Below are 27,274 nucleotides of genomic sequence, written 5' to 3'. Positions count from 1 at the left end.
CCTCCCCGCCACCCCAAGTCCCCGCCTCCCCTGTCCAACATGTACTTACATCTTTGGAGTGAAGATGTCCTGTGATTGGATGGCTGCCGAGGCCTCAGCTGTCTGCAGTCTGGGATGGCAGATGATGACAGCACTGGGCTCGGTTTTAGGGACCCTGCTTCTCTGCTGTTGTTTACCAGCTTCAGATCCCATCTGGCCTTGCTGACGGGAACTTTGACACCATCTGCAAAACTTGTCGTAAAGCAATTTTGGTCTGAAGAAAAGGAAAACAGCACACTGAAGCCCATTTGGGAAATGTCATGTTTGGTGCTTCAAAAGGAAGGTATATTAACATGTGTCAATATATATACCTTCATGCATTTGGTGGGCCTCATAAGACACTTCTGTAGGGAGAATCTTTGTGCTGACTCTATTCTCTTCAGTCTGTGCTTGCCTGGTTGAAGTTCAGGAAACCACAAAACGTGGTACTTCTCCAGTGTGAGTTGTGATAATGAATTGACATTAAGGTTGTATTCTGCATATTCAGTGACCCCCCCGCCACAGTACAATTTGAGTTGGTATGTTTTGCTTGTATATGTGACACATAACAAGTATAGTCATGCTGTTTTCCAATTACTTGAAGAATTCTCTTGCGTATGACATAGTTCCACAAACATTTATAATCTTACCCTAGGACAAAGGATAATACAATAAAATTTATACATTGCTAAGTGCTCTACACTACTCTATTATACAAATATTAACTTGTTACCTCTGACTACAATACTGGAGGATAAATATTACTATTATATCAGTTTTACAGGTGAGGAAACTACTCCCCAGATAAGAACACCCAGCTAGTAAGTGCTAGGGCCAGGAGTTGAATTCGGACTGTCTTGTTTTAAACAATAGGGCTATGATTAGTCAGTGTACTAAAGGAGATTATACTTTGTTGATTATATTTTTGTTTAGTTCTCATTAAGACTGTGTACTGGGTGTTCTACATTTCCCATGCCAGTAGATCCTACTTTCTGTATCTTGAACTGACTCACAGAGGTTTACCATCTATGACTACATCTCTGGGCTTTCTGGCCTCTGATTTCCAGTAGTGTTTGGCCAATGGGAGGCAGGAGGAAGAGATGAGAGGGAGGCTGCGGATTTATTGACTGTAGGCCACCTGCTGTCATCATTGGCTACCATCTTGCTGGGTGGCCCCAGCTTTCTTCCGGTCTGGGAACATTGCTGTGTATGTCTTTGTTCAGGCTGGGTAGGAATAAAACCTCACAACCTGTGTAGGTCCTGGTGCTTCACTCTCACTGGAGATTCCCGGAACCCTGCCTAAGCCTTGGTAAATAGCCCCTTTATGAAAATTTAACACTTTGACTGTGTCATAGTTTTACAGATATTCTGACAGATACAGGCTTCTTGTGAGTTCATCTGTTGTCCTATACTTCAGCCCCTAGTAGCCAAAAACATTTGATATTTTTAGAATGATTTAGTAAAACATAAATGAGTGGGGGGAAAAGTCAACTTGGGGTAGGGCCAGGCAGGACCCATCAACTTGGCTTAGAATAGACAATAACCCCATAATTGCATAAAGCCTTATTTTTCTGGTACTTTCAGGTGTGTGTGTTAGTAACTATAGCTAACATAAGTACCGTGTTCCATGTCCCCTGCTAAGGACTGTATAGAAACAGTTTCATTTAATCCTCAGAACAATCCTAGGAGGGAAGAACCTTTATTTTCATGTTGCAGATGATACAATGGAGGTTTAGAGAAGTTAAACAACCTGTTCATGGGTGTACTGTTAATAAGCTGCTCACATGGTATACACACTCAAGCAGCTAAGTCCAGAGTCCATGCTTTTAAGCAATATACTTATGCCTCCTGCATCTGATTTTGCTCTTAAATCAAATTGGGAAGTAGGTCAGAGGGGTATAATTTTCTTCTCTTTATTATAGTTGAGTACACTGAGGCACAGTGGGTTGAAGTGACTTCTCCAAGATCACAGGACAAATTAATCTATGCTTATAAATGGCAGAATTGGCAATTAATGGGCAATTTTGTGAAAATCAAGTAGTCTGAGCTTTGGCCTGTACAAACAGCAGTGAATATGAATTTAAATCCTGAATGAAACTTCCTAGCTAGCTGATCTTGAATAACTCAGCCCCTGGCCTTTGTTTCTTCACTTATAAAATGGGCTAAATAAAATTCCTTCAGTGTATGTAAGAATGGTATAAAATAATTGCATACAAATGTTTGTCACTGTTATGTTTTCAAAAAATGCCCACACAAGCCACTAAAAGATAGAGCTATGAATTGAGGTATAGACACAGAAGCAAAAGATGTTTGGTATTTAAAAAAAATTGTGGGTATATAGTAGGTATGTTTTACAGGATACGTGAGATATTTTGATAAAAGGCCTGTAACACATAATCCCATCATGGTCAACAGGGCATCCATCACCTCAAGCATTTATCCTTTGTATTATAAACAGTCCAATTATACCCTGAGTTATTTTAAAATGTACAAGTATTGACTCTAGTCACTCTGTACTATCAAATACTAGATCTTATGCTAACTATTTTTTATAGCCGTTACCCATCCCCACTACCCCTCCCAGCCTCTGAATAATCATCATTCAACTCTCTATCTCCATGGGTTCAATTGTTTTAATTTGACACTTCTGACAACCCTTATTTGGTAAGAGGAGGTGAGTCCCACAGATGCATAGGAACTTGCAGGGAGGTCTGCTGTGGGTAAGTAAAACTTCATCCATTCCTCAGCATCATGTACTAGATGCCTGCTCTATGTTAAGAACTTGGATTTTGTATCAATGTGAGGGTCTTATTTTCATGTCCTTTATTATAGCAAAGCTAATTCTAACAGGTAGCCAAGGTATACCTTGAGTTAGACTTTTTTTAGTAGAACATTGGATACATTGATGTGAAGGCAATGATTTTACAAACAGAATATCTACCTGTTATAGTGAGGCCTTGATATGCAGTGTATTCCATTACAAGTGGTTTTAGGGCATATTCTCCAGTGACTCTCAAATGTGAGGCCTTTCTTAATCATCCCAGCATGAAATAATTTCTCACCCTTCTGAACTGTGGCAGAACTTATATTCTGTAGCACTTCTCTGAATAATATATTTCTGGCTCAAATCATTGTGTATAAATTTTTCTTCTAAATTGAGGCTTATATATTTTTAAAAAGCATGATACCCTTGACTACTATACATAAATGTGTTATGAATGAATTAAATGAGCTTTTTATTCTGATCTGTTATGGGTTTGGACTTCTGCCATTCTTTTAAAACATTGAACATCTATATGCCAGGTCCTCAACTGGGCAATAGGGGTACAGAGATGTGGTCCATGTATACTTGTATCTCATACACAGCTGCAAATAATTATAACAATATATTAACTGCCGTAAGAGGCTGTGTGCAAGGTATGTTCTTTGACAGTAACATTGGAATCAAATGTGTTTAGACAACATTAAGAAAAGACCTATACATATTATTTTGCTTGCTAAGAACTAGAATAAATAAAGGCTTCCGTAGCTGAATGCCTGAGGAATGAAATATTTTGGTTACTGGAATTTTGTGTTAAATTGAGAGTTAACCCACATGACATTTATGGTTGTGAAAATGCAACATAAATATGGTCATCACCAAAAATATTCTAAAGCTCCACAAGATGGGGCTATGTCTCTAGGGAAGCAGAACTTTCAAATCAAACTCTAATTCAATTTAAATTCACTACATTCTTTTAATGATGACATTTTCCTTTTAGGGGAGAAAATGTCTGGAACATATTAGTCACTCAATACATACTCATTGAATAAATGTCAATTGAAGAGTTGGTTTTATGGTTTCAGTTGAAAATATGAGTGAACCAGAAATTCACTCGGAATAAATGAACTGAAACTTCCAAGATAGGATTTAGCACATTTTTACAATGTTTATCTTGTTTTCAGAAAAGCAAAAAATGAAAAACAAACAAAATAACAGGAGGCTTAGTAACCAAGCGAAGGGTTTCATCAGGTAGACTTTGTAAACATCAGATAAGGTGGTATGTCTTGCGACTGCCTTTGCTTGATTGTACTGTTTAATTTTCTGAGTTAAAATAATACAAGCTTATTGCAAAAATATAGACAACACATGTGTATATAAAATAAAACTGAGTCCTTTATCTCCTACTCCACCTTGGTACAGTCCACCCAGTTAACAGTATATTTTAGTTCTTTTGCTATGCATTTAATAACTTTTTTTTTATAGTGAAAAACTGAATATACCATGGACAATGGTCCGACCGTATACAAAAAATGGAACACTAACCTATAATCTTCAGCAACAAGCTCAGGAAACCAACCTGTTATGTACATTAACAAGCCCAGGAAGCCAACCAGCTTTCTATGTCAGACTTACAGAAAGTCAGACGATGACTCTAGTAACTGGTCTGGAAAGCCAAACAAAGTTCTCTGTAACAATTAACCCAGGACAGTCTGGATTTGATTGATAATTGACATCTTCCTTAATTTCTATTTCCCTCTTTCCAACGGAGGACTAAACCAAAGAAAGCCAAATATGCAAAATTAAACAATTGCATGTGATTCCATAAGTCTAGTTGGCCTGCCTACAGCTTCCCCATGCCAGTAGCCTCCAATCAGGGCATAGCTGAAGCCTTCCCTTTTTCAACTATAGAGCTTTCCTACTCTTCTTACTTTTGAGTTTGTGCCAAACACAGACTAAGGCCCTTGCTAGAGCAACCTCAGAATCAATAGCCTTTGCTTCTCTTATTTGATTAGTCTTTATTTCCACAATAGATACAGACTCATTCAACAACAGGGATTTGAGTGGCTATTGTTTGAGAGACTGGGGAAACAGTTACTGCCCACATGACGCTTATGTTATAGTGGAAGGTAAAGTAAATTCATTTATAAAATATTAGAGACTGCTATAGGCTCTGAAGAAAAGTAGAGCGGAGTCCAAGAACAGTGATTAGAAGGTGCTATCTAAAAAGGGTAGACTGGAAAGTTGTCTTGGTGAGGTGACATATGAGCAGAGTCCTATATAAATGGTGGGAGGGAGCCACAGGGCTGCAGGGGAGGCCCTGTAGGTTGAGGGAGCAACAAGACTCTACACTGGGAGTGAGCAAACTTGTTTTGTTCTGGAAAAAGCAAGAAGGCTGGAGTTACTGAAGTAGATTAAGCCAAGCAGAGTTTGTCAAGCTGCTCTGATTGTGGCACACAGTACTATGTGCATTTTACTTCGTAACATGATACACAGTACAACTGCGTTCAACCCAACTGTTACGGGTGGAACTGTGTCCCTCTTAAAAAAGTAAATGTTGCGATCCCAACCCCAAGTACCTCAGAATGTGACCTTATTTGAGAGTAGGATTGTTGTAGATGCTGTCAGGTAAGGTGATGTCATACTGGAGTGCAGTGGCTCCTTAGTTTCCTTTAGAGACACAAGGAGAGAAGGCTGTGTTATGACAGGGGCAGAGATTGAGATACTGCATCTGTAAGATAAGGGGGACCAGGGATTTTCAGTAACCACCCAGAGTTAGGAAGAGGTAAGGAAAAGTCTGTCCAGGGTTTCAGGGGAAGCATGATTCTAATGACACCTTGATTTTTGATTTCTGGCCTTCAGAATCATGAGACAATAAATTTTTGTTTTAAGCCACACAACTTGTGATACTTTGTTACAGAAACCCTAGGATGAAAACACAAAACACACTGAAAAACAAGTGACATTAAACCAACTTATCTTTACTACCTGTGGTTTACAGACAGTTCTGTGCCATGGCATTGCATGTTGGCCGGGACCATAGTGGTTTTCTGACTGCTCCTCCCACCCCTCAATGCTCTGCATTCTGCAATTGAAAGACACTAAGCAAGTGAAGAGTGGTGGGGAAAGACGCCAGGAAAACATCCAGGAGCTACGTCACATAGGCTGTGGAAAGAACTTTGTAGTGTTTTCCCTAAGGATGCTGGGAAAGCCACTGATAGAGATTTTTTTTTTTTCTTCCTTTTTTGAGTGTGTGAGACATAATCTGATTTATCTTTGAAAAGGATCATGCTGATTCAGCTATCTGGGAAATAAATTTGGGAGAGAAAAGTAGAATCAGAACAGTAAGGAGCAGACTGCAGTAATCCAGCCACAAGATGATGATGGCTTGGATTGGGTTAAATAGAACATGGGAATGTATCACCTTATGTGAAACCTGGCTGTTGCTTTTCTCTCAAAGTTGCCTTTCTTTACCTCTGAGGCAATTAGGAAGGTGGATTTTACTTATTTTACTGTCTATTCCATTGCCCATCAACACGAGGCTTCAGGAATTCTACTTGAGGTATTAATATTGCTTTTCTATCCCTTCCTCCACCTTCATTGAATCCCAGAGAAAAATGGAGTGTAACATATCGTATCTTGACTGTCTTGTCCTGTTGCTCTCCTCACTATACCAACTCTTGTATATCTCTGGACTGAAAAGCATGTAGCTACATATATTTACTCAAGAACTGGGCATTCTTGTAAGAATATCGTACGTTGAGAGGCTGAAACACTAGCAAAGTCTAGATTTCCCTAGAGCCACACAAGGAGAACACTGCAGTTCTTTGACCTTTACTAGGAAAATGCCATTCTTGCATGCTCATTCCAGTCCTAGTCTGCTCTCCATCCTCAGGTTCATTCCATACCCATATGTAAAATGTTCTTTAAGCTCTTCTATCCAGCAAACCAAACCTTCTCTTAGGAGTAACTCTCTTACATGGGGGTCGATTTTGATGCTTCATTACTTTTAGCTTCTAAACAATTCTGGTAGGCTTCATCTGTGAGTAGCAGCACTCCTGGGTCTGTGGAGGTGTGGACTCTAGTCCTGAAGATGAATCCATTAATCCTCTAATTATATAGTTCAGTCTTTCCTTTAGCAAGAATGGTGAGTCTATAGTTCTTACTAGTGAGAAACAGGAAAGTAGCCCATGACATCTAGAACTAGCTTGAAACCTGCAGTTAACTTTAGTCTCCTTTTTAACATAAACAATTTCATGAAATATCAACATCGGACAAGGCCATTCTGACTATGATGGATCGAGACAAAAATGAAACCATTGTACCATTGAACACAGGTAAAACATATTTCCAATGCCATAAAAAGACCAGACACTTCCCTATCCTGGAAAATGAGTGACTACTGTTTCTTTACTAATTATAGCTTTAGCTTTTCTCTACTCTGTCATCTTCCTAGATAGGATTTTTTACACTGCTCAAGCATGGAACTTACCTCTACTTCCTGGTAGCATCCAGTCTGGGGTGGAGCCAGCTCCTTTGAATTTTCCACAAGCCCAAGTCCTAAAATCTTTTCTAATACCCTCTTATTGAGATGCCCTGTGGTTTCCCATCTATCTTCCTTGTTTCAACAAGAAATAACCCAACCCTTTCAATTACAGGTGTGTTCCTGGTGGCCTTTTACTGGAGAACATTGATAACAGGCTGTGTTTAGAAATAAACTCACTTGGCAGATAACAAATCATTTCCTTACCATAAGTCATCTATGTCACTAATGAAAAATATTTATGTTGCCTCCAGTGTTTTGCTATAAAAAACATTGTTCTGTTCTTCTGTTCTTCATCAAGGAAAAGTAATGGGGGAATGTGTTCACCTACCCACCTGTGACAACTAAAAAGAACCCAGACAAAATATGGTAAAGAATGGCATTGAAGACACTGGACACCAGGCAACAAAGGACAGTGATCTCTGAGGGATGGGAAACAAGAGGTGAGCTCTGATTGCCAGTAGCTTAAGGTTTGAGAAAAATTTCCAGGTCTCAGTGCAGGAATAGGTAAGTCAGGCAAGGCTGGTTGTCTCCCTGATTGTATTCCCAAGCCTGGCGAAACCAATGTGGCTGGAGTTCACAGGGCAGAATACAAGAAATGGGAGAGAAAAGGGTAGATGCCTGAGATGCTCAGAGGTTTCCATTGAGTAGGGATCAGTACACACTTGGGAGGAGACCTACTGAGACAGGGAGAGAGCCACTGAAAAGTAATTAAGGGAAGTAGTGTCTAGAGTTTATATTGGATGGCAAAAGTGCCTGTTTCCAACAGCTAGAGTGGAAAATGATATTTAAGGAGGCATCAGATAGAAATCTAAGAAGGATCTTGTCTCAGTAGTGGGAAAATATTAACCTCAGATTAAATGCAGGTCTCGTCCTAACAAACAAGACTTACAAATAAGACCTAAAACTATCAGACTCTTCCCATGTAATGTAACCATGTTAAGAGCAATTTTTAAGAATACTTATAGGTTGAGAAAAATATCTAGTATAAATTAAGGTAGAATTCATGATGTCTGGCATCCAATCAAAAAATCCTAGGCAGGCAGGGAAAATACAACTCATGATTAAGAATAAAATCAGTCTAATGAAACTGAATTACAAATTATAAAAATGATAGAATTAGTAGACAGAGACATTAAAAGAGGTATAACAGTGTTCCATATGTTCAAAAAGCAAAAGGAAATATTGAATGTTAGAGACATGGGAGATATAAAAAGACAAAATAAAACTCATAGAGATGAAAACTACCATATCTGAGGTAAAAAAATTTACTGCTATCCATGAAAACGTACAGCCATCATAATATTTAATGGTGAAGGACTAAATTCTTTTTCTGTAACATCAGGAATAAGACAAAAATGTTCACTCTCATCTTATTGTACTGGAGGTTGTAACTGGTGCAATAATATAAAGAAAATAAATGGGATTCAGTTTGGAAATAGGTAAAGTTGTCTTTTTTCCAGCTGACATGATTGTCTAAGCAGAAAGTCTTATGGAGTCAAAACTTCTAGAATTAATCAGGGAGTTTAGCCACGTCTGTGGAATATAAGATCAGCATAAAAAATTGTGTCTTTATATATTAGAAATAAAGAATGGAAAAATTGATTTTACAAAACAGTACTACTTATAACAGTTTCAAAACTGAAATTCTTGGATATAAATTTGACACAATATCTGTAAGACTTGTACACTGTAAAGTATAAAACATAGCTCAGTGAAATTAAAGAAGACCTAAATGGAGAGAGATGTTCGTGGGTTGAATAACTCAATATTTTTAAGGTGTAGATTTTTTCCAAATTGGTTAATAGATTCAATGCTGTCCTAATAAAAATATCAGCAGGCACTTTAAAACAGTTCATTTTAAAATTCAGATGGAATATAAAGAATCTAGAGTAGGCAAGATGATTTTGAAAAAGAACAAAGTTTGAAGACTTCTACCATCTAACTTCAAAGCAGTGTGGTATAGCTCTCAATGAGAAATGGATCAATAGACAGAATAGTCCAGCCACAGACTCACACACTTGTGGTCAATTTTCAGCAATAATATTCATATGCAAAATATATATTAATATGCAAAAGTTTATAGCAAATACAGACGTTAACTTTATATGATAGACTAGAAAAAACCTAAAACAGTAAAATATCTAGAAGAAATTATAAAAGTATTTGTGACCTCAAAGTTAGGGAAATATTTAGATATAACATCCAAAGCACAATCCATAAAGGAGAACTTTGATAAATTAGATTTCATCAAAATTAAGAATAGCTACTGTTTGAAAGAATGAAAAACCAATTTATAGATTGAAAGAAATACACATCTAATAAAAAATATCCTGAATGTATAAAAAACTCTCAAAACTTAAACAAACTACCCAATTAAAAATGGGTAAAAGATTCAAACAGACATTTCAGCAAAAAATGCAAATGCATGAGAGCTAAGCACAGGAAAAGATGTTCAACATATATAACTAGGAGAATGCAAAGTCAAACCACATTGAGTTGCCACCACATACCTATTAGGATGTCTTTTTAAAAAAGCCTCATAATACCAAGTATTTGTGAGAGATATAGAGTAACTGAAACTTTTCTGCATTGCTAATATGAATAAAAAAGTTACAACTACTTTGGAAAAAGCGTCTTGGAATGTTTGAGCAAACATGCCTACCTTATGACCCAACCATTCCATATCTAGATATTTCCCAAAGAGTAATGAAATCACAAATCTGTAAAAGGTTTTGGATGTATGTTCACAGCAGCTTAATTTGTAATAGCCAAAATCTGGAAGTGACCCAAGTGTCTATCAATAGGTAAGTAGGAAGAGAAATTGTGGGGCTGGGTGCAATGGTTTACAATTATAATTCCAACACTTTGGGAGGCTGAGGAGTAGTTCAAGACCAGCCTAGGCAACATAGTAAGACCCCCATCTCTAGAAAAGATTTAAAAATAGTTGGGTGTGGTGGTGTACACCTGTAGTCCTTCTTATGTATGTCCGTATAAGAGACCACCTGAGCAGGCTTAGTGTGAGCAACAAGGCTGTTCATGCACTTGGGTGCAAGTGGGCTGAGTCCAAGAAAGGAATCAGCAAAAGGTGGTGGGATTATCATTGGTACTTACAGGTTTGGGATAGATGGTGGAGTCAGGAGCAATTTTTTGTGGGCAGGGGATAGATGTTACAAAGTACATTCTCAAGGGCAGGGAGGGTGTATTGTCACCAGGTTGGGGAGGAATGATACAAAGTACATTCACAAGGACAGGAAATATCACAAATTACATTATCACAAGGGTAGGGGAATATGATGGCTTGACCATGGTGCGGCCAGCTCAGAGGGCTTTACATTCCTGTCTTTTTGTTAATAATGAAGGAATAAAATGAGAAAGAGTAGTGAAAACTTGGGGTGAAAATTTTGGGGGTGGTATGGAGGGGTGATAGGTGATGTTTCTCAGTGCTGCTTCGAGTGGGATTAGGGGCAGCACAGGAACCTAAAGTGGGAGAGATGAGACTGAAGTAAGAGTTTGGGGTAAGGGGTAATATTGTGAGGTTGTTAAAAGCAGCATTTCTCATATAGTGATTAGTGATAGCCTGGATGTGGTTTCGTAGGAATTGAGAGATAAACTGGAAGACACAAGGTCCGAATAAGAGGGAGGAGGAAGATAGATGTTAGAGGACTAATGACTGCAAGAAGCCAGGATACCCAGTTAGAGAGTGGCCAGGTGGGTCCAGTGTAATGAGTTGCCTGATTAAAAAGTTTTTGAGCTCTTTGAGTTTTTTGATGTTATCAGTACTAGCTACTCAGGAGGCTGAGGTGGGAGGATCACTTCAGCCCAGGAGGTCGGGGATGTAGTGAGCCATAGTTGTGCCACACTGCTCTTGGGCCTGGGTGACAGAGCAACTCCCTGTCTCTCAAGAAATTGTGATATATGTGGATAATGGAATACTACTCTGTAAAAAGGAATGAAGCATTGATCCACACGGCATGGATGCATCTCTAATTATGCTGAGTGTTGTAAAATAGAATATATGTAACAGGATGCCATTTATGTAAAACTCTGAAAATGCAAATTAATCTAAAGTGATAGAAAGTAGATTGGTTGGTTGGGGAGGAAGAGTGTTAAGAGAAGGATTCTTTTGGAGGTGATGGATATGTTCATTATCTTCATTGTAGTGATTGTTTCAGGGGTATAGACAGACCTATGCTAAAATTTGCCAAGTTGTATACTTTAAACACATTGCTGATTGTATGCTAATTCTTTAATAAACCTATTGAAATAATGTGACCAAAATGATGTCTGTGGTTTGCTCTAAAATATTTTTTGGTGTAGAGAGCAAATAGGTGGGACTAAACCAGAAATTGGCCATTAGTTGATAATAGCTGAGAGGTGAATACATAAGTGTTCATTACCCTATTCTATCCATTTTTATATCTGAAAATTTCAAAGGAAAATACTGTAATGATTTTATATATCTTTGTGTCTGTTTGCATGCCTTTTACATAGAATAGGGCACTAAAAATGGAATATTAGATGCAAGAGCTTACATATTTTTTATTTTGGTGGATATTAAGTTGTGGTTTTCAGTTTCTTTTGGGGTCTTTTGAGAAATATTTTCTCTGGATTTGTGGTTTTCTAGTTTTTTAGTTGGCATAAAAATGAAATTCAAGGAAACTTGATGCTGGAAAGCCATGGCATTTCAAGTTAATGCCCTAAATATCTGTAACTAACCAAAATAGTTAAAGCTTTTTACTTTTGTTGTCTTTATGCAGGCAGCTTTGGAAGGCAAAATTTATATCTTTTTGTTCCCACTTCCATTTCTGCTCTTGAAAAACTTGATTATTCAAGTTTTGTTAATGTTCAATTATGTGTTTAAATGGCACTTAACACTTACTGACTGCTTATTATTCTAAGCTCCATATATGGATATGTTTAGTCTCTGAAAATTGGAGGGATTTCTTTTACCATTGATGAAACCAAAGNATTTATATCTTTTGTTCCCACTTCCATTTCTGCTCTTGAAAACTTGATTATTCAAGTTTTGTTAATGTTCAATTATGTGTTTAAATGGCACTTAACACTTACTGACTGCTTATTATTCTAAGCTCCATATATGGATATGTTTAGTCTCTGAAAATTGGAGGGATTTCTTTTACCATTGATGAAACCAAAGCATCTAGAATTTAGCTTGCCCAAAGTTTTATAGCCAGAAGTTACAACTGGAATGCAAACTCAGGGGTTCTAGCCCTAGACTCCATTGGTCTTTAATCATTGTGCTTTACTTCCTCAGTATTTAATTCTCAATAAGTAAAACCAAGGATATAAAACTCTTGAATTCCCTCTTCATGTTTTGTTACTGTGTGTAGATAGTATATTTTCTGTAGCTAAACAATTTTTTTTTTTTTACAAAGTTTTACACACAACATTGTTAAGAATGTTACTTTTCTGTGGTTTTTGTGATGCTTACCAATAAAATGGAATGGTAACTTGCTTTGGATCCAGGTTATTCTTTAGATAGTGGAGTTATTTCCATGAGTTGAATTGTTTTAATTTTTAGGTCTAACAAATGAATGAGAACATGTGAATTTGTCCTTCTATGCTCGCCTTATTTCACTTAGCATACTATCCAGTTCCATCCATGTTGTTGGATGGAATACTTTTTTTCTGAATTAGGAAAAGAGAACCTCTCTGGGTAGATGAATTAGAAAAAGGCAACTTTTGGAAGTGGATACAGCCTGATGGGCACATGGCTTGCTGTCTTTGTGGGTTTCTGTCCAAGGAAGCATGACAGAGACGAGGCCTTTTGCTAGAATACAACCCCTGGACAGGATATCACGTTGATTGGAAGAGTGCTGGCTGGATTTCAGTCTCCTTTGCCCTTCTTGGTTCAGAGCATTTATGCAAGGTATGCATTACATGACCATTAGACTCCTCTCAGGATCTTATTACAAGCTTTCTAGCTAAACTACTTTTTATAGAGATGGGGTTTCACTATGTTGCCCAGGTTGGTCTCAAAGTAGCCTCAATCCATGCTCCTGCCTTGGCCTCTGATATGGTTTGGCTCTGTGTCCCCACCTAAATCTCATGTCAAATTGCAATCCTCACATGTGGAAGGAGGTGATTGGCTTATGGGGGCAGATTTCCCCATACTGTTCTTCCGATAGAGAATTCTTATGAGATCTAATGGTTCCCCCCTTTACGCTCTCTCTCCTGACACCATGTAAGATGTGTCTTGCTTCCCCTTCTCTTTCTACCATGGTTGTAAGTTTCCTGAGGCCTCCCCAGCCATGTAGAACTATGAGTAAATTAAACTTCCCTTCTTCCTCAATTACTGGGTCTGAGGTAGTTCTTTACAGGAGCATGAAAACGGACCAATACACTCTCTTAAAGTGCTGGAATAACAGGTGAGAGCCACTGTGCCTGGCCTAAAACAATTTAATTGTAACAGTGGCAGAAATGCTAGTTGTCTGTCAATAAACATTTGTCTCTTTGTGTTGACAGAGCCTCCAACTGTTGGTCAGACACAGACACTCACAATGAAGACTGAAGCATCCCTTGTAGCTAGGTATAGCCATGTATAGAATTGTTCTGTGACAGCTTTGAAGAAATTTCTTAAATGATAGCTGGTACATGTCTTTTACCCTTCTTCCTTCCTCTTCCTTGATTCTGCTGCTTGCAACATTGATGAGGCTGAATCACTAGCTTGTGCTATGAGGATAAGAACTGTATCCTAGAGATAAGCTGCAGAAAACTAGATGTCTTATGGTACCTGATGTCAAGCCACCATACGAGCCCTATGTTCCCTACATTTTATGCAGAACAGACAAGGTTCTTTGTTTAAATCACTTTTTTGTATTAACATTTATATAACAATTTGTATTTTTCAAAGTAAATTCATGTCAGTTATTTTCTTTAATTTTTATTCTTGCAGGTACATAGGTGTATATATGGGGTACATGAGATATTTTGATACAGGCACACAATGTATAATCACATCAGGGTAAATGGGGTATCCATCACCTCAAGAATTTACCATTTCTTTGAGTTAAACATTCCAGTTATACTTTTAATTATTTTAAAATGTAAATTGTTGACCATAGTCAGCCTATTGTGGTATCAAATACTAGATCTTATTCATTCTAATTGTATTTTTGAACTAATTAAGCATCCCCACTTCCCTTCCCTCTTCTCTACCCTCCACTACCTTTCCTAGCCTCTGGTAATGATCATTCTATTCTCTATTTCCATGAGTTGAATTGTTTTAATTTTTAGCTCAAACAAATGAATGAGAACATGTGAATTTGTCCTTCTATGCTCGCCTTGTTTCACTTAGCATACTATCCAGTTCCATCCATGTTGTTGCAAATGACAGAATCTTATTCTATTTTAATGGCTAAATAGTATTCAATTGTGTGTATGTACCACATTTTCTTTATCCATTCATTTAATGATGGACATTTAGGTTGCTTCCAAATCTTGGCTATTGTGAATAGTGTTGCAGTAAGCATGGGAGTGCAGATATCTCATTGATACACCAATTTCCTTTCGAGTATATACAAAGCAATGGGATCACGCGGTAGTTGTACTTTTAGTTCTTTGAGGAACCTTCATAGTGGCTATAGTAGTTTGCATTCCCACCAACAGTGTATAAGGGTTCCCTTTTCTCCACTTGGTCAGCTTTCATTGTAGCCTGGCATTTGGATAAAAACCATTTTACCTGGAGTGAGATGATATCTTACTGTAGCTCTGATTTGCATTTATCTGATCAATGATGTGGGGACACCTTTTCATATGCCTGTTTACCATTTGTATGTCTTTTGAGAAATGTTTATTCAGGTCTTTTGCCCATTTAAAATTGCATTTAGATTTTTTCCTGTTGAATTTGAGCTGCCTACATATTCTGATTATTAATCCCTTGTCTGATATAGTTTACAAATATTTACTACCATTCTGAGTTGTCTCTTAACGTTGATTGTTTCCTTTGCTGTGCAGAAGCTTTTTAACTTGATGTGATCCCATTTGTCCATTCTTGCTTTGGTTGCCTGTACCCTTAGGGTATTAATCAAGAAATTTTTGCCCAGAACAATATCCTGGATCGTTTCCCTAAATTTTTTCTTTCAGAAATCTTACAGTTTGAGGTGTCCAATTTAAGTGTGTAATCCATTTAGGTATCCAGTCCATTTTGGGTTGATTTTTGCATATGATGAGAGATTGCTGTCCACTTTCATTCTTCTGCATATGGATATCCAGTTTTTCCAGCACAATTTATGTTACTGCCTTTCCCTGATGTATGTTCTTGGCATCTTTGAAAATGAGTTCACTGTAGATGTATGGATTTATCTCTGGGTTCTCTCTTCTATTCTATTGGTCTATATGTTTGTTGTTATTGCCAGTACTATGTTGTTTTGATTACTGTAGATAGTTCTAGTATAATTTAAAGTTAGGAAATGTGATTCTTTCAGTGTTGAAATCTCAGAATGGCTTTGGCTACTCTGGGTCTTTTGTGGTTCCACTTAAATTTTAGGACAGTTTTTTCTATTTCTGCACAGAATGTCATTTGGTACCTTGATAGAGATTGCGTTGAATCTACAGATTGCTTTGGGTAGTATGAACATTTAAAAAAATATTGTTTCTTGCAATCTCTGAAAATGGAGTATTGTTCCTTTTTTGTGTCCTTTTCAATTTCTTTTATCAGTGTTTTATCATTTTCATTGTAGAAATCGTTCACTTTTTAGGTTAGGTTTATGCCCAAATATCTTATTTTATTTGCAGCTATTATAAATGGGATTACTTTCTTAATTTCTTTTTCAGATTGTTCACCGTTGGCATATAGAAATAATATTACCAATTTTTGTACGTTGCATGTTGATTTCTGTATCCTGCAACTTTACTGAATTTATCAGTTCTAATAGTTTTTTGGTGGAGTCGTTACACTTTCCAAATATAAGATACCATCTGCCAACAAGGATAATTTACTTCTTCCTTTCCAGTTTGGATGCCCTTTATTTCTTTCTGTTGTCTGATTGTTTTAGCTAGGACTTCTAGCACTGTGTTGAATAACTGGTGAAAGTAGGTAACCTTGTCTTGTTCTAGATTTTAGAGGAAAGACTTTCAGCTTTTCCCCAGTCCATATGATACTAGATGTGGGTCTATTGTTCATGACTTTTATTGTGCTGAGGTATGCTCCTCTTATACTCAGTTTTTTGAGGGTTTTTATTTTGAAGGGATGTTGAATTTTATCAAATGCATTTTCAGCATCAGTTGAAATGATCATGTTTTTTTCTTCATTCTACTGGTATAATGTGTCACATTGATTTTTTTTTTTTTTGGCATAGGTTTGACCATCCTTTCATCTAAGGGATAAATCTCACTTGGTCGTGATGAATGAACTTTTAAAAGTGTTGTTGAATTCAGTTTGCTAGTATTTTGAGAATTTTTGCACCAGTGTTCATCAGGGAAGCTGGCCTGTACTTTTCTTTCTGTGATGTATTTTTTTTTTTTTGGCTTTTGCATTAGGGTAAAAATGATCTTGTAGAATAAGTTTGGGAGTATTCTCCCCTCCTTTGTTGTATGGAATAGTTTGAGTAGGGTGTGTATTAGTTCTTTAAATGTTTGATAAAATCCAGCAGTGAAGCATTAGGTTTTTTTTAGCCTCTTCTTTGCTGGGAGACTTTATTAAAGCTTAGATCTTATTACTTGTTACTAGACTATTCAGGTTTCGAATTTCTTCATGGCTCATCTTTTTACATTGTATGTATCTAGGAATTTATACATTTCTCCTGGGTTTTCTAATTTATTAACATATAATTGCTCATTTTTATGACACTCTAAATTTTCTACACCTATCTTTCTTTCTCTACTTTCCCTTAAGGCTGGCAACTCTTAGATTTGCCCTTTCGAGGCTGTTTTATAGATCTTGTAGGTGTGCCTCATTTTTAAAAATTCTTTTTTGTCTCTTCTGTGTTTTCAAATAGTCTGTCTTCAAGCTCACTAATTGTTCTGCTTGATCAATTCTGCTTTTGAGAGACTGATGCATTCTTCAGTATGTCAATTGAACTTTTCAGCTCCAGAATTTCTCCTTGATTAAAAAATTTCAATCTGTTAAACTTATTTGACAAAATTTAGAATTCTTTCACTGTTATTTTGAATTCCTTTGAGTTCCCTTAAGACAACTATTTTGAATTCTCAGTCTGAAAGGTCACAAATCTGTCACTCCAGGATTGGTCCTTGGTGTCCTATTTAGCTCATTTGGTAAGGTCACATTTTCCTGGGTGGTCTGTGATGCTTATGGATGTGTATCATTTATCTGGGCACTGAAGAGTCAGTTGTTTATTGTAGTCTTCACAGCCTGGGCTTGTTTGTACCTATCCTTATTGGGAAGCCTTTCTAAGTATTCAAAGGGAATTTTAATATTGTGATCTAAATCTTTAGTCACTGCAGCTGTATCTACATTAGGGGGCACCCCGAATCCAGTAATGCTGTGACTCTTACAGACTTAGAGGGTACTACCTTTGTGTTCTTGGGGGTAAGATCTGGGAGAGTTCCCTGGAATACCAGGCAGAGCCCTTACTTTCCTTTAAACAACAGATTCCCTCTCTGTGTGGAGCTGCCTTGTGCTGGGCGAATGGTGACACAGGTACCCCTGTGGCCACCACCACTGGGGCTGTGCGGAGTCAGACCCAAAGCCAGCACGGCACTGGATTTTGCCCAAGGCCTGTGGTGACCACTGCCTGACTACCACCAATGTTCATCCAAGGCCCAAGACTCTTTAGGTAGCAGGTAGTGAATCCAGCCAGGCTTGTGTTCTTCCACTCAGGGTGATGAGCTCCCTCTACCCCAACTCAAGGCAGGTCTAGAAATACCATCTCAGAACCAGGGCCTGGGGTTGGGAACCTAAGGACTCTACTTGGTTCTCTATTCTACTGTGGCTGAGCTGGCACCCGTGAGCCTCTTTCCTACACTTCCCTCTTCTTTCCTTACACAGAGGAATTCTCTCCCTGTGGCCCCTACTTCCTCAGGCCCATGGCAGGTACTGCTTGACTACCACCGATGTTCACTCAAGCCCCAAGGGCTCCTTAGTCAGCTTGTGATGAATGCTGCCAGTCCTGGGTTTCTCCCCCCAGGATAGGTCCACAGATGCCACACAGAAGCCAAGACCTAGAATTAGGGACCCCAGGAACTTGCTTGGTACTCTACTTCACTGTGACCGTTCTGGTACCCAAGCTGCAGGACAGTGTTCCCTTTACTTCATCCTCTTCTTTCCTAAAGCAGAAGGAGTCTTTCACCGCAGCTGGGAATGTGCTGGGTCACACCTGAAGCCAGCACAGCTAGCCCTGGTTCTCACCCAAAGCCCATTGCGTACTACCTGTATACCACTGATGTTTATTCAAGGCCTAAGGGCTCTTTGGTCAGCAAGTGATGAATCCTGCCAGGACTGGTTTCTTCCCTTCAAGGCAGCAGGTTCCATTCTGGCCCAGAAGGTGCCTAGATAAGTTTTCTGGGAGCTAGGTCCTGAAATAGAGCATTCTGCCTGGCACCCTATTCTACTGTGGCTGGACTGGTATGCAATTTGCAAGACAAAGTCCTCTTTATCCTCCCTCTTCTCCTCAAGCATAAGGGAAGTGTCTCTCCATGAGCTGTGAGCTGTACTGTCTTGGGTTGGCAGAGAACTGATGCAAGCACTCCCTTGGCTACATGGCAGCTAATATCTCACTAGGTCATGTGCATCTGAAGTTCACTGGCTCCAAGCCCAGCACAGCACGAGGACTTGCCCGGGAATTGTAGTCCTTTGGCCTAGACCACATTTCAAGTTTATTGAGATCCCCAGAGCACGTTATCCTGTGGTGGTGAGCCTTGCCAGAACTCAGGTTCTGACAGCCGGGATGGGCAATTCCCTTCTGGCAAGGGCTGGTTTAAGTTCTCCCTCCATGGGTGCACTTAAAGTAGAAGTAGAGTTGATGGGGAAAACCCACTGGGCAAGTTCAGGTTTCTAACTGGCCCATGTTGCTTTCTGCTGTGACAAGGCAGCACTGAGTTCTGAAGAAAAGTCCCATAATACCTGTGCTCTCCTTCTCCAAAGCACACAGATTTTCTCTCGATGCCACACAGCTGCTGTTGGGATGGGCAGGAGGTGTATCAGTGGTTCAAGGCTGTCTTTCCTAACTACTTTAGGGCTTCTTTTCTTGATATGATGTTAAAACCAGTTACTGTGATGTTTCACCTGTTTTTGATTCAATTTGGTGTTTCTGCAGGGGGAGCATTTGCTGGAGGGTTTTGTTTGGCCATCTTACTCTGCCTCCCCCATGTCAATTCTTTTCTTTCATCAGAATTGGTTGTGTTTTTCCCAAGTCTCAGAAAGTTTGTGACTTGGTCAAGGCAATTGTATTTTGGCCTTTAGGACTGAGGTTCTTTGCTGCATACTCACTTATATTGCTGCCTGCTCTCATTTCTTAAGTCACCTCTATTGCAATCTGTGGCTACTGATTACTAGAACTGAGAAATTACAAAGTCAACTTTTTAGTGGTTGATGTTGTCACAGCCTTATTTGTTCATTTGCTCACTCACTCAACAAACTTTAATATAGTGAAGCTTAATTCTAAAACCTAATTCATTGCCTATGACTCTGTATTGGTCTGTTCATGTTACTAAAAAAGATTATCTGAGGCTGGGTAACTTAAGAGACTTAACTGGCTCACAGTTCTGCAGGCTGCACAGGAGTATGGTACCAGCATCTGCTCCTACTGAAGTAGCAGAAAGCTTACAATCATGGCAGGAGGTAAAAGGTGAGCTGGCATATCACATGGCAAAATGGGAGCGAGAGAGAAAAGGGAGATGCCACACACTTTTAAACAGTCAGATCTCATGTGAACTCACTCATCACCAAGGGAATGAAGCTAAGCCATTCATGAGGGATCTGCCCCCATGATTTAAACACCTCCTACCAGCCCCATCTTCACACTGAGGATTACATTTCAGCATGAGAATTTGGAAGGGACAAATATCCAAATTATACCATTGATACTGTGATATTATCCAACTCTGCTTCTACTTTACACAAACCCTTTCCTTTTATCTCATATCTTTCTTCCAATTATCTTTTCACAGGTAGTTATGAAGTCAGTTCATAAACACCCACGTTATAACTAGTGAGTCATGCAGACAGTTGATGTTCTTGGCCTTACTTAGCTTTACTTAGCCCTGAAGCTTACAACTTCTGTCACATCTCTTACGGAAGCCATTGTGGATTTTGGGGAACAGCTACATTCAGAGTAGAAGGGAAAATGCCATGGAAAGGAGAAGTAGAGTGTGGGGGTAAAACCCACTGGGCAAGTTGTTTTCTAATGGCCAACTGCTTTTCTCCCTCTTCAATGCCATTATCATTCCTTACTCAATTTCATGATATAGCCTCTTACCATTTGCCTTTTGTTCCTCTCCAGGCCAGTTTATACTGAACAACTGTGAAATTCATGTACCTTATACTGTATTTATTACTTGGATCTTTAGGAGTCTAATAAAAAAATTGGTTACAACCCAAAGTGAAAATGCTAGGCACTGTTACAGCTGAACTCTTGGTACTGGGACTACTGTTGCTGACTATGGCGTATTCTCATGTCTCAGTTCTAATTTCTCCCACATGCATGGATGTGGTTTGTCTGTGCGGTTTGTGCCATGCATATGCAATGGCACCACCACTAAAGAGGAGCCATTGACATCTTAGCCATTGTTGATTTTGTAAAAAATGAGACTTTCCTAGCAGATGCTCTAACAAAACTATTTTACTATAACTTTCTAGAGAGGATATATGTCTTGAGTAAGGAGCTCATAGGGGCAAGTGGTGATGACCTTGAGTATTGCATTTTAAGGATGTGGGTAATAGCTGGTAAAAACATATCCACATTTATAATAAAATAACCAGATTAAAGATCCCTAGAGAGCTATATACAATTGACATTATTGGCACAACTGAATTTGTGACTTGGTCTCACTGTATTAATTCCAATACTGCTTATTTTTAAAAAAGAGGAGTATTAATTTTACATATACATACTCAAAACATATACATCAGATGTCAATTATACCAGGAAGATGCGCACTCAGTGGAAGCTTTAACCTAAGCAACACTTCTTCCTTGTGGTGGTTCTATAGCATTTGTCACCACAGATGCTGTAAAATGGTTGCTCTATAGCATTTATTCACCACAGAAGAGGGTGAATAAACTTGGAATAAGAAATTTCCAAAATCTTGTTATTGGGCAATAACCTCACCAATGGGGTTCTTATTTTTTTCTTAAAGCAGACCCTCTCTGGGTTTTTCCTTCTGGCCACAGCTTGGGAAGTGCAGGCTGACTTATTCATGTACACTTAGTTGGTAACCACATGCCTAGCAATCTGTCTCCTCTCCATCACTATTGGCTGAAAAAGTTTTGGAGATAACTTCTTCTGTTTACTGTTAATTCCATTTTGAAAAATTGAAGGGGGAATTTTATACTTCTTGCTCGTGAATAGGGAAAAGAGTAAAATTGATCAAATAAAACCTGAAATGCAAAACTATCACTTAAAATCAATGTTTAATAACCTGTTAATCCATCACCCTTGGCATTGTACCCAGCAGTTTTAGAATGCACTAAACAAATGTATGAACACAGTTGAAAGAAAAGACAATCCATCTATTTGGGTTATTCTAAAGAAATTATCTTCAGGTTAGCATAGAGTTAAGATTAGTTTGACAGTCCTAACAGTTTACGTTTCTAATTGATTCAAAATACACATTTGAAATTTACCTCTTATTCTTGCCGCCTTATAGCCTGAATTTTCCACTCAGAAATTCAGATGTAAAATAGTGTATTGTTTCTCCCAACTCTTTTTTTTTTTTCCTTTGGTAATTCCTTTATGCTTGAAAGAGATAGCTCCCAACTGACTTTTAAGGGTCAGTGTGCCCCTTGTAAAGTGGGATCTCTCTGTGTGGCTAATTTCCCCTGCCATATTGCAAAATCCTCTAAGATATATTTTATTTTATTTTGAGACAGAGTCTCGCTCTGTCACCCAGGCTGGAGTGCAGTGGCATGATCTCTGCTCACTGCATCCTCTGCCTTCTGGGCTCAAATGATCCTTCTGCCTCAGCCTCCTGAGTAGCTGGGACTATAGGCGTGTGCCACCATGCCCAGTTAATTTTTTGTATTTTATTTTTTAGCAGAGACTGGGTTTCACCCTGTTAGCCAGGATGGTCTCAATCTCCTGACCTCATGATCCACCTGCTTCAGCCTTCCAAAGTGCTATGATTACAGGCGTGGGCCACCGCACCTGGCCATTTTATATTTAAAATCTCTATATATCCTTATGGCACCTAGCCTGGTGACTTACACATAATATTCATATATGTATCAAATTGCATTGCAACTTCCCTCTTCCTCAGAATGAAAAGTCATTGTTAAGTGTGGTAGTATTTATTTTTTTGTCCTTCTAGAAAAGTGACTTATTGAGTTAAAATTCTAATTGGTTCTTTTTAGTCATATTTCGCTGTTTCTTCCCTCTTAAGTATTTATAGGTACTGAGTTATCTTTACATTTTTCATCATGCCTCTTCCTTTTTTATATAAATACATATGTATTACTATCTATTCCCCAGTTTCTATTTACAAGTTTTTGCCTTTCAAAACTCTAATGTTAATATTGGAACTAGTCAGCCACTGATACTCCCATTTTTAGAATGTCCCCTGCCCAGGGGAAGCCCATGGGGCTGGTGACAGTTCCCCACAGCGATTTCACTTTCTTGAATTCCCTGGATATAATACAGACTGACATAGATGATATGGGGTGACTTAGGAAGAGTTGCCAAAGGTGAATAAAGTTATTTTCTTTTCTGTTTTCTTTTCTTTTCTTTTTTTTTTGAGATGAAGTCTCACTCTGTCACCCAGGCTGGAGTACAGTGGCGAGATCTTGGCTCACTGCAACCTCTCACTCCCGGGTTCAAGCAGTTCTCCTGCCTCAGCCTCTCGAGTATCTGAAATTACAGCTGTCTGCTACCATGCATGGCTAATTTTTGTATTTTTAGTAGAGGCAGGGTTTCACCATGTTGGCCAGGCTGGTCTCAAAGACCTGACCTCAAGTGATCTGCCCATCTCTGTCTCCCAAAGTGCTGGCCAAATAGTTATTCTTAAGCCTACTCTTAGGAAACGGTTTTATCACCTCTTATGCCTACTCTAAGAAAAGGTTTCATCACCTTGTTTTTATTCCTCCCACCACTATGAGGTTTAGTTTAAACATTTAGCTACATTGCACTAAACTACCCAAATGTGAGGTTTCTCAAATATCAAGTAGATAGCAATTTTCGATACTTTCCAAGCTGTTTTATGCTGCAGTGCCTCCTTCCCATCATTTTCCCTTCTGGTGAATGGCCACTATGCCTTTTGATATAGTGCTTCTAGTTTTTGACACAATCCCTTACTAGGATCGCCTTTAGAGCAGATTTTTGTGTTTTTACTTGATTTTCCTCTTCCTTTTCCCCTCTATGCTTTCCCAAATGTATGAATGTACTGATTTGCAGACACACCTGCCCACTTCTTTCTGATGACTTTAGACCTTTGAGGAAATGTGTTTTATGTTTTTCCATTGAAAATTTAATGACTGTGTGTGGTGAGCAGTAGCTAGAGACCAAAAAAAAGAAAAGGTTTACAGATGAGAGACCAGAGGAAGAAAAGATTACACATGGAGGAAGTACACAGAGAACTAACGGAATTGTTAATTCTCATCCTTACATATGTGCAATTTATACACATTTTCCTTTGAACTTTTCACCTCTGATGCAGGTATAGCAAATACCTAATTTTCCTTGGAGAGTCAATCTGTAAAGTTTGTAGCTAGTGTTTCAGCAGATCTTAAAATGTGGGTCTAATTTAACTTCTTGAATTGGGGTACACTTAAAACATTATATGTTGGCTCATTAGGTGAGGCTGAAGGCAACTCCCCAAAGCTGTTGCCATAGAGACTGTTTTCTGTTTTTATTCTAGAAGGATTTACTGCATTCAGAATTTGCTACCTGGGCTTCTCACCCAATTTAAAGGTATCCATTGTTAACAATTTCATTGCTGTGCCTGAAATTATAAATTAATGTCAGCTAATAGACTCTGGGATTTATTGGATATAGCTCAGTAACATCACTCCTTTTATTTTATTGAAGTCAATTTCATTAAGCTCTACTAAGGCTCTTGGAGTTCCTCTGGGGGATAGCATTAGCTAAATTGTAAATTCAGAGTAAATCCGTTGAGTCACAGTGTATTGGCTTATTATTGAGGTGTAGGAATAATAGTGAAAATGAGCATTTTGTCAACATCTGACATCTAACAGATTTTTACTGAGCTGAGTAGCAAAATACCATGTCTAAGTCTTGGAAAAGCCCTGTCTCCCCCATGAGGCTTTTATATATGCCTGCTCTGTTGGTTTCTCACATCAAGTTAAGTTAATTGGTATTTATTCATCACCCTCTTATGTGTCCAGCAGAGTTAAACACTTGGGATAGGTCTGAAGAACAGATATTCTTGTCCTAAGCCACTTGATGTCAACCAAGAAGAATGTAAGCTCCACCAAATGGGGACTGTTGTATTTTTTTGTTGGTATCTCCAGTGTTCAGAGCATGCTGGATACTTAGTAAGCCCTCATTAATAGATAAGGTTAAATAACTTAATAAGGAATATTTTGGTTCACCAAAGATTAAGAAGTGCCCCAAACCTGAAAGTGTATTTTTTTAAACCACTTTTCTTTAGAATCTGACACTGGAGCGTGTGGTAGGGTTGGAGTAGAAGTTGGGTAGAGGTTGCTTCTGCTAATCACAGGCACACACATTTGTGGACCTGGTGCTTCTGTGTCCCAAGGGTTGTGAGTAGATTGAGAGTGGAGTTGAGAGTTTAGATGCCATTAAGTATGTGAGCTTCATCCATGGAGGCTCAGGGTGTGTTTCAGGACATAGCTGCATAGTGTGTCAGTGCTGGCGAGAACTGCCTTAGGTGCCAAGTGTCTTCTATGAACATTATGACAGGAGGCTGTCTGGCTCTGCGTGGCACTTGGAACAGTGGGGAATTTACAACTTCACAGGCAGATAATTTCATGTTTGAACTGTTTTGACTAGAGACAATTTTTAGACTGAGGTAAAATATCTACTTATTCACCCTAATTACACTCCCTAAAAAGTACTTACGACTATTCTTTTTCTCTTAGGGTATAATTCTAAACATCAATATTATACCTCATTCTATCTCCCTTTTCCTGAACTTCTTGCTAATAAAATAAATGTTCGCAAATAATATTTCTTAGATTGCATGTTTCACATAGGTCATGATTTCTTGATACTTCACTGTCATAGTGCCATAGTCTCTAGTTTCTATACATTACTTTTTCTTTGGCTTGAGGTATATCTTCCATATAATAGAATGCACAAATCTCAAGTATATAGTTTGATACATTTGACCATAGTATATACTTCTGTAACTACCATCTCAATCAAGATATAAAACATTTCATCATTCTGGAAAATTCCCTATGCTCCTTTCCTGGCAACCTTCCCAGAGGGAGCTACTGTTCTAATTTCTATCAGCATAGATGAGTTAAGCCTTTTCATGGACTTCAAGCTGGTGGAATTAAACAGCACACACTTTTGCTCAACTTTTTTTTTTTTTTTAGATCATCTATGTTGTTGTATCAGTAGTTTGTTTCTTATTAGTGATGAGTAGTATTTCATTGTATAAGTAACCTCCTATTTGTTTTTCTCTTTTCATCTTGATGAATGTGTGTATGTGTTAATCTTTACATTAGATTTCCATAAATATCTGACTTAATGTAAACTAGAGAAAGACTACTATTTCTTTGTTCTGCCTTGCACTTCTGCTAATGTAACTAATATGGTTTGACTGTGTTCTCACCCAAATCTCAACTTGAATTGTATCTCCCAGAATTCCCACATGTTGTGGGAGAGACCCAGGGAGAGATAATTGAACAAGGGGACCCATCTTTCCTGTGCTATTTTCGTGATAGTGAATAAGTCTCACAAGATCTGATGGGTTTAACAGGGGTTCCCGCTTTTGCTTCTTCCTCATTTTTCTCTTGCTGCCACCATTTAAGAAATGCCTTTTGCCTTTTGCCTCCTGCCATGATTCTGAGGCCTCCCCAGCCATGTGAAACTGTAAGTCCAATTAAGCCTCTTTTTGTTACCAGTTTCGGGTGTGTCTATCAGCAGTGTGGTAACGAACTAATATAGTAACCCAGGATTACATTAATTATTACAGTATCTTTATTGCACTGTTTATGTGATAATGGATTGATAAAAGCATGGCTTTACAGAAAGATTGCTCTAGGTTCAAATTCCAGATTCGCCTTTTGTAATCTGTAGGACATAGGAGGAATTATTTTATGTCTCATTTTCTCTGTAAAATGGGAATAATATCAATGCTTGGGTCTCTCTGATGTCTGTGGTTAGGAGCTTAAGGCATTCAGTAAATATTAGTTCCTACCCATACCTCACTTGCTTTTGTATTGGAATTGCAATCTATGAGGGTGTACTACAGTTGCTGTACCATTGTTCTTCTATACTCATACATTTTTATAAACTCATGTGCCAGACTTATACATTTATCCTGTTCATTTTTATGTAATCCAATACATCATTCTATCCTATTGAGACCAACTGACTCTACTTGATCAACCAACTATCTGTATCAACTCTGTCATCTATGGGTTTGATAAGCAGATTGTCCATGTCCGCATCCAAGTCACTCCTAATATTTGAACAGAACCAAGGGCAGATTTCTTTAGCATAAAATTAACAACCACCTATTAGTTTGAAACTGATCTACTAATTAATACTCTTTGGGAACTGTTGTGCATGCAGTTTCAAATCCGCTGAACCATATTATTTTCAGTTATCTTTTACAAGATGTCAAAAGATACAATTCTAAAAGCCTATAGGATTCAAAGGTTT

Source organism: Rhinopithecus bieti, unplaced genomic scaffold (genome assembly GCF_001698545.2).
Source record: "Rhinopithecus bieti isolate Rb0 unplaced genomic scaffold, ASM169854v2 scaffold_13674, whole genome shotgun sequence".
NCBI lineage: Eukaryota > Metazoa > Chordata > Mammalia > Primates > Cercopithecidae > Rhinopithecus > Rhinopithecus bieti.
This window is presented reverse-complemented; position numbering follows the sequence as displayed.